The sequence below is a fragment of the Oncorhynchus mykiss genome, chromosome 16 (genome assembly GCF_013265735.2).
Source record: "Oncorhynchus mykiss isolate Arlee chromosome 16, USDA_OmykA_1.1, whole genome shotgun sequence".
NCBI lineage: Eukaryota > Metazoa > Chordata > Actinopteri > Salmoniformes > Salmonidae > Oncorhynchus > Oncorhynchus mykiss.
In genome coordinates, this window is record NC_048580.1 from 42,100,241 (window position 1) to 42,112,272 (window position 12,032).

A 12,032-nucleotide genomic window follows, 5' to 3' on the forward strand; every position below is an offset into this window, starting at 1 on the left:
GCAGAGTTTAAAAAGAATAATACAAATAAAATGAAATAGGAATAAAATAACATGTTGCTATATACAGGGAGTACCACTACCAGATTCATGTGCAGAGGTGCAAGGTATTTGAGGTAGATATGTAAATGAAGGCAGGGTAAAGTGACTAGACGTTGATAATTAATAATAATAAGAGTAAAATAAAGAACAGAGTAGCAGCAGCAAACCATGAATGTAAAAGTGTTTGTGTATGGATGTGCATGTGTTTGTGGTGTCAGTAAGCTTACGTGTCTACAGTGCCTTAAGAATGTATTCACACCCCTTGACTTTTTCCACATTTTGTCGTGTTACAGACGGAATTTAAAATAAATTCAATTGAGATGTTTTGTCACTGGCCTACACACAATATCCCATAAAGTCAAAGTAGAAATATGTTTTTGAAAGTGTTTACAGGTTAATTAAACATTTTAAGCTGAAATGTCGTGAGTCTTGAATGTCTTGAACCCCTTTGCTATGGCAAGCCTAAATAAGTTCAGGAGTAAAAATTTGCTTAACAAGTGATTTTTTTTAAGACAACCTCATCTCTGTACCCCACACATACAATTATCTGTATGATCCCTCAGTCGAACAGTGAATTTTCAAACACAGAGTCAACCACAAAGACCAGGGAGATTTTACAATGCCTCGCGAAGAAGGTAATCAATTGTAAGAGCGGTTAAAAAAAGCAGACTGAATATCTCTTTGAGCATGGGGGATATTATTAATTACACTTTGGATGGCGTATCAATACACCCAGTCTCTACAGAGAAACAGGCGTCCTTCCTAACTCAGTTGCCAGAGAGTATCTCAGCTTTGGCAAAAAAAAAAGGTAGGTGTATAATTAAGAACAGTATCTTGCAGGATTCAATAGTTGGAATTATAAGACTTGTTGCCCTGTCATTTTCTCTGCGATTGTCATTCTAATGGAATCCAGACAGAACAAGACCCTGTACTCTAACATTTACATCAAAATGTGCAAAGTTATGGGCAAAGACACAAAACATCCACATGACATTAAATATTTTTCTTGATCAAATAACATGGAAAACAACCACTTTTTGTGCAGTGTTAATTTAAAATCCTACAATCCGCTTAATGTAAATAAATGTACATTACTGTATTTTACGTTGGCAGGTCATCTAGGTTTGTACCTGTAGACTTTCGATCCCCATGAAGCAAAACAATGCACAATACAGTAATTAAGTACATTGAGACATCAAGTGGTTTGTGATGATGTGCCTCAGTTGGCAGAGCATGGTACTTGCAATGCTAGGGTTGTGGGTTCTATTCCCATGGGGGACCAGTATGAAAATGTATGCACTCACTACTGTAAATTGCTCTGGATTAGCGTCTTCTAAAATAGAAAAGGAATAAATAGACCATTTTAAGTTTTCACATAGAAAAAAGGTGCATTTGCAAAGTATTTCAAGAAACTGGAAAACATATATCAAGCAAGTGTTTTCATATTCAGATTATCAGATTAACTGTTTTGTACAGATAATTATCAGACTACAAAATGCTGGTAAACACTCAAATACACTTAGTTTAAATGTACATTTAGTTTAAAAGTAGTGTACTGGGCCTTTACTGGTCCTGTATAAGCACCCCCTCCAAAATAATCGCAGCACCCTTGAGGGCACCCAGCGTCGTCCGGGTTACGATTACAAGCATACCCATAACATTTTTTCAAAACATGCATCCTGTTTGCATCAAGGCGCTAAAGAAACACTGCAAAAATGTGGCAAAGCAATTCACTTTTTGTCCTGAAAAAAAGTGTTATGTTTAGGGCAAATCTAATACAACACACAACTGAGTACCACTCTCCATATTTTCAAGCATAGTGGTGGCTGCATCATGTTATGGGTATGCTTGTAATCGTTAAGGACTGGGGAGTTTGTCAGAATAAAAACTAAATGGAATGGAGCTAAGCACGGGTAAATCCTGGAGGAAAACCTGGTTCAGTCTGCTTTCCACCAGACACTGGGAGATTAACTCACCTTTCAGCAGGACAATAACCTAAAACACAAGGCCAAATCTACATTGGTGTTGCTTACCAAGAAGACAGTGAATGTTACTGAGTTTTGACATGTATCTACTTGAAAATCTATGGTAAGATCTTAAATTGGTTGTCTAGCAATGATCAACAACCAATTTGACAGAGCTAGAAGTACAAGAATAATGGGCAAATGTTGCACAATCCAGGTGTGGAAAGCTCTTAGACGTACTCAGAAAGACTTACAGCTGTAATCGCTGCCAAAGCTTATTTTTTGTTGTATTTTTACCGCAATTGGTAGTGAAAGTCTTGTCCCATTCCTGCAACTCCCCTACGGACTTGGGAGAGACAAAGATCGAGAGTCATGCGTCCTCCGAAACACAACCCTGCCAAGCCGCACTGCTTCTTGACACACTGCTCGTTTAACCGAGAAGCCAGACGCACCAATGTGTTGGAGGAAACACCATTCAGCTGGCGACCGAAGTCAGCTTGCAGGTGCCCAAGGAGTCGCTAGAGCGCTATGGGACAAGGAAATCCCGGCAGGTCAAATCATCTCCTAACCCGGACGACGCTGGGCCAATTGTGCTCCGCCTCACGGGTCTCCCAGTCACGGCCGGCTGTGACACAGCCTGGGATCGAACCTGGGTCTGTAGTGATGCCTCAAGCACTGTGATGCAGGGTCTAGACCGCTGCACCACTCAGGAAGCCCTGACATTTTTTGGGGTTGAGCACATGCCCCCCAAAAGGTCTGTGCACAGCCCTATAGTCATATATCGGTGATGGAGAGCCTACGTTACACTAGCATAACCTACAATAAGGCAGATATAAATTATTCTGGATTATTTAGCCTTTTATAGAGCCGAAAACAATCTGATGCTGTGAGGGCTGTTACAATGTTACTACCTTCACTCACTGCAATGATACACTGTTACACTGCTGCAACAAAGTCTGTCTTCCTCTCCTATCAGCAAAGTAGCTCCCTCTTTTATAAACTATTTTGAGGTAGGCTAGGATGATTTGTTTTTAATACTGAGAAGATATTCTGATTGTATAGAACAAGTGTCCAAACATTTTTGTTAGAGTTTGATTCTAATTAAATAAGGTTTTCCTCACCAGCGTGAGTGCAGATCTGTCCACGTGAGTCAGGCTGGGCAATGCCTGCTGGAAGCTCTACTGCCTGGAACATGGGATCCAGCCACATGGACAGATGCGACAAGACCATCGGAGGAGGAGATGACTTCCTCACCTTCTTCAGTGAGACCGGTACTGGAATTTATGTCCCCAGGGCTGTGTTTGTAGACCTGGTGTAATGCTCCGGGTGTCGTGGGTGTGGAGTCAAATGCAGGAGACAGAGAGTTCAATGCTGCGCGTCCTTTAATCGCACCAATGCACCACAGGGTGCTCACAAAAACGTTACGTTCCCAAAACACAGGGAATCAAAATGTACAAATGGGACACAACGTGCCTATACCACAGAGCCGAAGGTTTACAATGAAATAATCCCGCACAACAACCAGGCGGGCCGGCTGTCTAATAAAGACAAACTAATTACACATTCACAGGTGCTACCACTCAACATACAAGGAGGGGGAGGAAAAACAATCAGTGGCAGCTAATAGGCCGGTGACGACGACCGCCGAGCGCCACCTGCCCGGGAAAGGGAAACACCCTCGGTCGGACTCGTGACAGTACCCCCCCCCTGACGCGTGGCTCCCGCAGCGCGCCGACACCGGCCTCGAGGTCGCCCCGGAGGACGAGGCGCAGGGCGATCCGGATGGAGGCGATGGAAATCCCTCAACATGGAGGGATCCAAGATGTCCCCCACCGGTACCCAGCACCTCTCCTCCGGACTGTACCCCTCCCAGTCCACAAGGTACTGCAGGCCCCTCACCCGGCGTCTTGAGTCCAGAATGGCCCGGATCGTGTACGCCGGGGACCCCTCGATGTCCAGCGGGGGGGGAGGGACCTCCGGTACCTCACTGTCCTGCAGGGGACCAGCTACCACCGGCCTGAGGAGAGACACATGAAACGAGGGGTTGTAATCGATAACACACCTCGTTTATCCTCCTCAGGACTTTAAAGGGCCCTACACACTGCGGACCCAGCTTCCGGCAGGGCAAGCGGAGAGGTAGGTTTCGGGTCGAGAGCCAGACCCTGTCCCCCGGTACAAACACGGGGGCCTCACTGCGGTGGCGGTCAGCACTCCTCTTCTGCCGTCCACTCGCTTGTCGTAGAGATTCCTGGACGGCCCTCCAGGTCTCCTTGGAGCGCTGTACCCATTCCTCCACCGCAGGAGCCTCGGTCTGGCTCGGATGCCATGGTGCCAGGACCGGCTGGTACCCCAACACACACTGAAAAGGGGACACGTTAGTAGAGGAGTGGCGTAGTGAGTTCTGAGCCATTTCAGCCCAGGGAATGTATCGTGCCCACTCCCCTGGCCGATCCTGGCAATACGACCGCAGAAACCTACCCACCTCCTGGTTCACTCTCTCCACCTGCCCATTACTCTCGGGGTGATAACCGGAGGTCAGGCTGACAGAGACCCCCAAACGTTCCATGAACGCTCTCCATACCCGGGACGTGAATTGGGGGCCCCGATCAGAAACGATGTCCTCCGGCACCCCGTAGTGCCGGAAGACATGGGTGAATAACGCCTCCGCAGTCTGTAGGGCTGTAGGGATACCGGGCAACGGGAGGAGACGGCAGGACTTAGAGAACCGATCCACAATCACCAGAACCGTGGTGTTCCCCTGAGACGGCGGGAGATCGGTTAGGAAATCTATGGACAGATGTGACCATGGCCGCTGTGGAACAGGGAGGGGTTGTAGCTTCCCTCTAGGAAGGTGCCTAGGAGCCTTACTCTGAGCGCACACTGAACAGGAGGAGACATAACCCTTAACGTCCTTAGCCAACGTAGGCCACCAATACCTCCCCTGAAGGCTCCCCACTGTCCTCGTCACCCCAGGGTGACCCGAGGAGGGTAGAACGTGAGCCCGGTCTATAAGACAAAGTAAATCGGAACCGGGTGAAGAACATGGCCCACCTTGCCTGACGTGGGTTAAGTCTCCTAGCTGCCCGAATATACTCCAGATTCTGGTGGTCGGTCCAGATGAGAAAGGAGTGTTTAGCCCCCTCAAGCCAGTGTCTCCACACCTTCAGAGCTCTAACCACCGCTAGCAACTCCCGGTCCCCCACATCATAGTTACGCTCCGCTGGGCTGAGCTTCCTTGAGAAGAAAGCGCAGGGTCGGAGTTTTGGTGGCGTACCCGAGCGCTGTGATAGCACGGCACCCACCCCAGCCTCGGACGCGTCCACCTCCACTATGAATGCTAGAGAGGGGTCCGGATGCGCCAACACGGGCGCATCAGTAAACAGCGCCTTCAACTTGTTGAATGCTCCGTCCGCCTCTGCTGACCACTGCAAACGCACCGGGCCCCCCTTCAGCAGTGAGGTGATGGGAGCCGCTACCTGGCCAAAACCCCGGATAAACCTCCGGTAGTAGTTGGCAAAACCCAGAAAACGCTGCACCTCCTTTACCGTGGTCGGAGTCGGCCAATTACGCACGGCCCTAATGCGGTCACCCTCCATCACTACCCCCGAGGTGGAAATGCGATATCCCAGAAAAGAGACGGCTCGTTTAGAGAACACGCATTTCTCAGCCTTGACGTATAGGTCATGCTCCAGCAGTCTACCAAGCACCTTGCGCACCAGAGACACATGCGCGGTGTGAGTGGCCGAGTAGATCAGAATGTCATCGATATAAGCCACCACTCCCTGCCCGCACAGGTCCCTGAGAATCTCGTCTACAAAGGATTGGAAAACGGCTGGAGCATTCTTTAACCCATACGGCATGACGAGGTACTCATAGTGGCCTGATGTAGTACTAAATGCGGTTTTCCACTCGTCTCCCTTCCGAATACGCACCAAACTATACGCGCTCCTGAGATCCAGTTTTGTGAAGAACTGCGCTCCGTGGAACGATTCCACCGCCGTAGCGATGAGAGGTAGAGGGTAACTATACCCCACTGTGATGGCGTTTAGACCTCTATAATCGATACACGGACGCAAGCCTCCCTCCTTTTTCCTCACAAAAAAGAAACTTGAGGAGACGGGTGAAATGGAGGACCGAATGTACCCCTGTCCCAGCGCCTCCGTGACATATGTCTCCATTGCCAACGTCTCCTCCTGGGACAGCGGGTACACGTGACTCTTGGGAAGCGCAGCGTCTACCTGGAGATCTATCTACAATCCCTTCCCGGTCGATAAGGTGGTAATTTAGTCGCTTTCACTTTACTGAAAGCGATTGCCAAATCGGCATACTCGGGGGGAATGCACACCGTGGAACCCTGGTCTGGACTCTCCACCGACGTGGCACCGATGGAAACTCCCAAACACCTTCCAGAACACTCCTCTGACCACCCCTGGAGAACCCCCTGTTTCCACGAAATTTTAGGATTGTGCCGGGCCAGCCAGGGAGTCCCCAGCACCACTGGAAACGCAGGCGAGTCAATAATAAAGAAACTGATACGCTCCCTATGATTCCCCTGCGTCACCATGTCCAGTGGGACCGTGGTCTCCCTGACCATCCCTGACCCTAATGGCCGGCTATCTAGGGAGTGCACGGGGAAAGGAGAATCTATCGGCACCAGCGGAACCCCTAACTTAAGGGCGAGTCCGCGATCCATAAAGTTCCCAGCTGCGCCTGAATCGACGAGCGCCCTATGCTGGGAAGAGGGAAAAAAGCGAAGGAAAAAAGTTAAGACAAACATGTGGCCAACAGGGGGTTCTGGGTGAGTTTGATGCTGACTCACCTGGGGTGACCGAGAATCGTTCCGCCTGCCATCTCTACTCCCAGACGGACCCCCCCAGCACCGATCAGACGTGTGTCCTCTCCGACCACAGTTGGTGCAGGGAAGGCCTCCTCCTCCGGTACCCCTCGGCGCAGCCCCTCCCAACTCCATCGGAATGGGAGCGGAGGGGCTGGGTGGTGGAACGCACAGGACCCTCTCTGAACGCCCGCGGGCAGCCAGCAGATTATCCAGTCGAATGGACATGTCAATCAGCTGATCCAGTGACAGAGTGGTGTCCCGACACGCTAACTCCCGGCGGACATCCTCTCGGAGACTACACCTGTAGTGGTCCATGAGAGCCCTGTCGTTCCACCCAGATCCGGCTGCCAAGGTCCGGAACTCCAGCGCGTAATCCTGGGCGCTCCTCCTCTCCTGCCTGAGGTGAAATAGTCGTTCTCCCGCCGCTCGGCCGTCTAGAGGGTGATCAAACACGGCGCGGAAGCGACGGGAAAACTCTGGGTAGTGCTCCCGCGCTGAGTCTGGACCATTCCAGACCGCGTTCGCCCATTCCAGGGCACGACCCGTGAGGCAGGAGATGAGGACACTCACCCACTCTTCTCCTGAGGGAGTGGGTCTGACGGTGGCCAGGTATAGCTCCAGCTGGAGCAGAAACCCCTGGCAACCCGCCGCCGCTCCATCATAAGCCCTCGGTAGCGTCAGACGGAGGGTGCTGGAGTCGGGAGATGGGGAGTCCGGAACCGTGGGTGCCGAAGGTGGAGAGAGGAGCCCACTCCTCTCCCATCTGTCCATTCTCTCCATCACTTGATCCATCGCGGATCCGATCCGATGAAGGACGGTGGTGTGGTGGAGAACCCGTTCCTCCATCGATGGGAGAGGGTTGGCTGCTGCTCCTGCTGACTCCATCAATTTGATAGGTGCGGGATTCTGTAATGCTCCGGGTGTCGTGGGTGTGGAGTCAAATGCAGGAGACAGAGAGTTCAATGCTGCGCGTCCTTTAATCGCACCAATGCACCACAGGGTGCTCACAAAAACGTTACGTTCCCAAAACACAGGGAATCAAAATGTACAAATGGGACACAACGTGCCTATACCACAGAGCCGAAGGTTTACAATGAAATAATCCCGCACAACAACCAGGCGGGCCGGCTGTCTAATAAAGACAAACTAATTACACATTCACAGGTGCTACCACTCAACATACAAGGAGGGGGAGGAAAAACAATCAGTGGCAGCTAATAGGCCGGTGACGACGACCGCCGAGCGCCACCTGCCCGGGAAAGGGAAACACCCTCGGTCGGACTCGTGACACCTGGAGCCTACAGTCATAGGTAAGCCTTGTTTCTTATCGAAAAGAGGTGTGGCTGCATATGATTCCTTGCTTTCTTGGTATTGAGCTCCTCATTCAAGACCTTCCTGAGCTGCTAATTTTCTCTCCTCAGATGAGGTGTGCACTGGGACTTACCGCCAGTTATCCATGCTGAACAACTCATCACTGGCAAAGAGGATGCTGCCAACAATTACGCCTGTGGACACCACTATTGGCAAAGAGATCATTGACCTGGTGCTGGAAAGGATCTGCAAACTGGTGGGTATATTAATGAATGAATAAATTCATGAATTAAATGTTTGATCAACTAAATAATTTGAATGTGGAATCTTAAACTTATCTTTACCGTGCTTTCAGAAAGTACTCACACCCCTTGACTTTTTCCACATTTTGTTGTGTTACAGCCATTGGCGGCAGGTAGCCTGTTGGTTAGAGCATTGGGCCAGTAACCGAAAGGTTGCTGAATAATTGAATCCCTGAGCTGACAAGGTAAAAATCTGTCGTTCTGCCGCTGAACAAGGCAGATAACCCACTGTTCTCCAGTAGGCTGTCATTGTAAATAAGAATTAGTTCTTAACTGACTTGCCTAGTTAAATAAAGGTTAAATATATATATATATTTTTAAAATAAACAGCCTTTGTTTTTCAGGATAAAACTAAACGGAATGGAGCTAAGCACAGGCAAAATTCTAGAGGAAAACATGGTTCACCTTTCAGCAGCACAATAACCTTAAACACAAGGCCAAATCTACACTAGAGTTGGTTACCAAAAAGAAAGTGAATGAGTGGCCGAATGACAGTTTTGACTTAAATCTACTTGGAAATCAATGGAAAGACCTAAAAATGGTTGTCTAGCAATGATCAACAACCAATTTGACAGAGCTAGAATAATTTTGAAAAGAATAATGGGCAAATATTGCACAATCCAGGTGTGGAACGCTCTTAGAGACTTGCCCAGAAAGACTAATCGCTGTCAAAGGTGCTTCTACAAAGTATTGATTTAGGGGTGTGAATACTTATGTAAATGAGATATTTCTGTATTTAATTTTCAATACATTTGTTAAAATTTCAAAAACATGTTTTCACGATCATTATGGGGTTTTGTGTGTAGATGGGTGAAACAGAATATATTTAATCAATTTTGAATTCAGGCTGTAACACAACAAAATGTGGAATAAGTCAAGAGGTATGAATACTTTCTGAAGGCACTGCACATGTCCCTTTTTTATCCTCAAGCTGATCAGTGCACAGGCCTTCAGGGCTTCCTGGTTTTCCACAGCTTTGGAGGAGGCACCGGCTCTGGTTTCACCTCCCTGCTGATGGAGCGCCTGTCTGTTGACTACGGCAAGAAGTCCAAACTGGAGTTCTCCATCTATCCAGCTCCCCAGGTGTCCACAGCTGTGGTGGAACCTTACAACTCCATCCTGACCACCCACACCACCCTAGAGCACTCTGGCTGTGCCTTCATGGTGGATAATGAGGCTATATATGACATCTGTAGTAGGAACCTCGACATTGAGCATCCCACCTACACCAACCTCAACAGGCTCATTAGCCAGATTGTTTCCTCCATCCCTGCTTCCCCTCGATATGATGGTGGCCCTTAATGTTGATCTGACAACTGGTGCCCTATCCACATATTAATTTTCCTCTAGCTACCTATGCCCCAGTTATCTCTGCAGAGAAGGCATACCGTGAGCAGCTCACTGTCTCTGAAATCACCAATGCCTGCTTTGAGTCAACCAATCAGATGGTGAAATGTGACCCTTGCCATGACAAGTACATGGCATGTTGCCTTCTGTACCATGGTGATGTGGTGCCCAAGTATCTCAATGCTGCTATTGCCACCATCAAGACCAAACATAACATCCAATTCGTTGACTGGTGCCCAACTGGCTTCAAGGTTGGACTCATCTATCAGCCTCCCACTGTGGTCCCTGGTGGAGACCTGGCCAAAGTCCAGAGGGCTGTGTGCATGCTGAGCAACACCACTGCTGTGGCAGAGGCCTGGGCTCGTCTTGACCACAAGTTTGACCTGATTTACGCCAAACGTGCCTTTGTGCACTGATACAGTTGAAGTCGGAAGTTTATATACACCTTAGCTAAATACATCTCAACTCATTTTTTCACAATTTCTGACATTTAGTCCTAGTACAAATTTCATGTCTTAGGTCAGTTAGGATCGTCACTTTATTTTAAGAATGTGAAATGTCAGAATAATTGTTGAGAGAATGATTTACTTCAGCTTTTATTTCTTTCATCACATTCCTAGTGGGTCAGAAGTTTACGTACACTCAATTAGTATTTGGTAACATTGCCTTTAAATTGTTTAACTTGGGTCAAATGTTTTGGGTAGCCTTCCACAAGCTTCCCACAACAAATATGGGTTGAATTTTGGCCCATTCCTCCTGACAGAGCTGGTGTAACTGAGTCAGGTTTGTTGGCCTCCTTGTCCATGTGGAAGACCCATTTGCAAACAAGCTTTAACTTCCTTACTGATGTCTTGATATGTTGCTTCAATATATCCACATAATTTTCCTACCTCATGATGCCATCTATTTTGTGAAGTGCACCAGTCCCTCCTGCAGCAAAGCACCCCCACAACATGATGCTACCCCCATGCTTCACGTTTGGGATGGTGTTCTTCGGCTTGCAAGCCTCCCCCTTTTTCCTCGAAACATAACAATGGTCATTATGGCCAAACAGCTCTATTTTTGTTTCATCAGACCAGAGGACACTTGTCCAAAAAGTATGATCTTTGTCCCCATGTGCAGTTGTACACCGTAGTCTGGCTTTTTTATGTCGGTTTTGGAGCAGTGGCTTCTTCCTTGCTGAGCGGCCTTTCAAGTTATGTCGATATAGGACTCGTTTTACTGTGGATATATATACTTTTGTACCTGTTTCCTCCAGCATCTTCACAAGGTCCTTTGCTGTTATTCTGGGATTGATTTGCACTTTTCGCACCAAAGTCTGTTCATCTCTAGGAGACCGAATGTGTCTCCTTCCTGAGAAGTATGACCGGTGCGTGGTCCCATGCTGTTTATACTTGCATACTATTATTTGTACAGATGAACGTGGTACCTTCAGGCATTTGGAAATTGCTCCCAAGGATGAACCAGACGTGGAGATCTTGGCTGATTTCTTTTGATTTTCCCATGATGTCAAGCAGAGGCACTAAGTTTGAAGGTAGGCCTTGAAATACATCCACAGGTGCACCTCCAATTGACTCAAATGATGTCAATTAGCCTATCAGAAGCTTCTTAAGCCATGACATCATTTTCTGGAATTTTCAAACTGTTTAAAGGCACAGTCAACTTCGTGTATGTAAACTTCTTACCCACTGGAATTGTGATACAGTGAATAATAAGTGAAAGAATCTGTCTGTGAACAATTGTTGGAAAAATTACTTAGTAGATGTCCTAGCCGACTTTCGAAAACTATAGTTTGTTAACAAGATATTTGTGGAGTGGTTGAAAAACGAGTTTTAATGACTCCAACCTAAGTGTGTGTAAACATCCGACTTCAACTGTATGGTATGTGGGTTAGGGCATGGAGGAGGGAGAGCTCTCTGAAGCCAGAGAGGGCATGGCAGCCCTGGAGAAAGATTATGAAGAGGTGGGGGTTGACTCCATTGAGGGTAAGGGATATGGGTACTAAATGGAAAACTAGGTGCTACTTATTCAGGAAGCAGAAGTTCTAAACATGATTTCAAAAGCGTTTGTATTAAAATGCAGTGAATCAAGTGACTACTGTATTGGAAAAATAAATGTATTGTCTGACAAAAGTATTTTCTTTTTTTAAATAATTGTCTTGTTAAATGTATTTCACTTTGTATATCTATAGTTGTCATGAATTTGGTAAATAAAGCACACAATCAGGTTTTA

General features: G+C 47.6%; 1 pseudogene; it reads left to right on the forward strand.

Annotated features, from left to right (window-relative positions):
* The first annotated feature begins 229 nt into the window (after positions 1 to 229).
* On the forward strand, positions 230 to 11,945 carry LOC110491058 (annotated as a pseudogene).
* Positions 11,946 to 12,032: the final 87 nt, after the last annotated feature.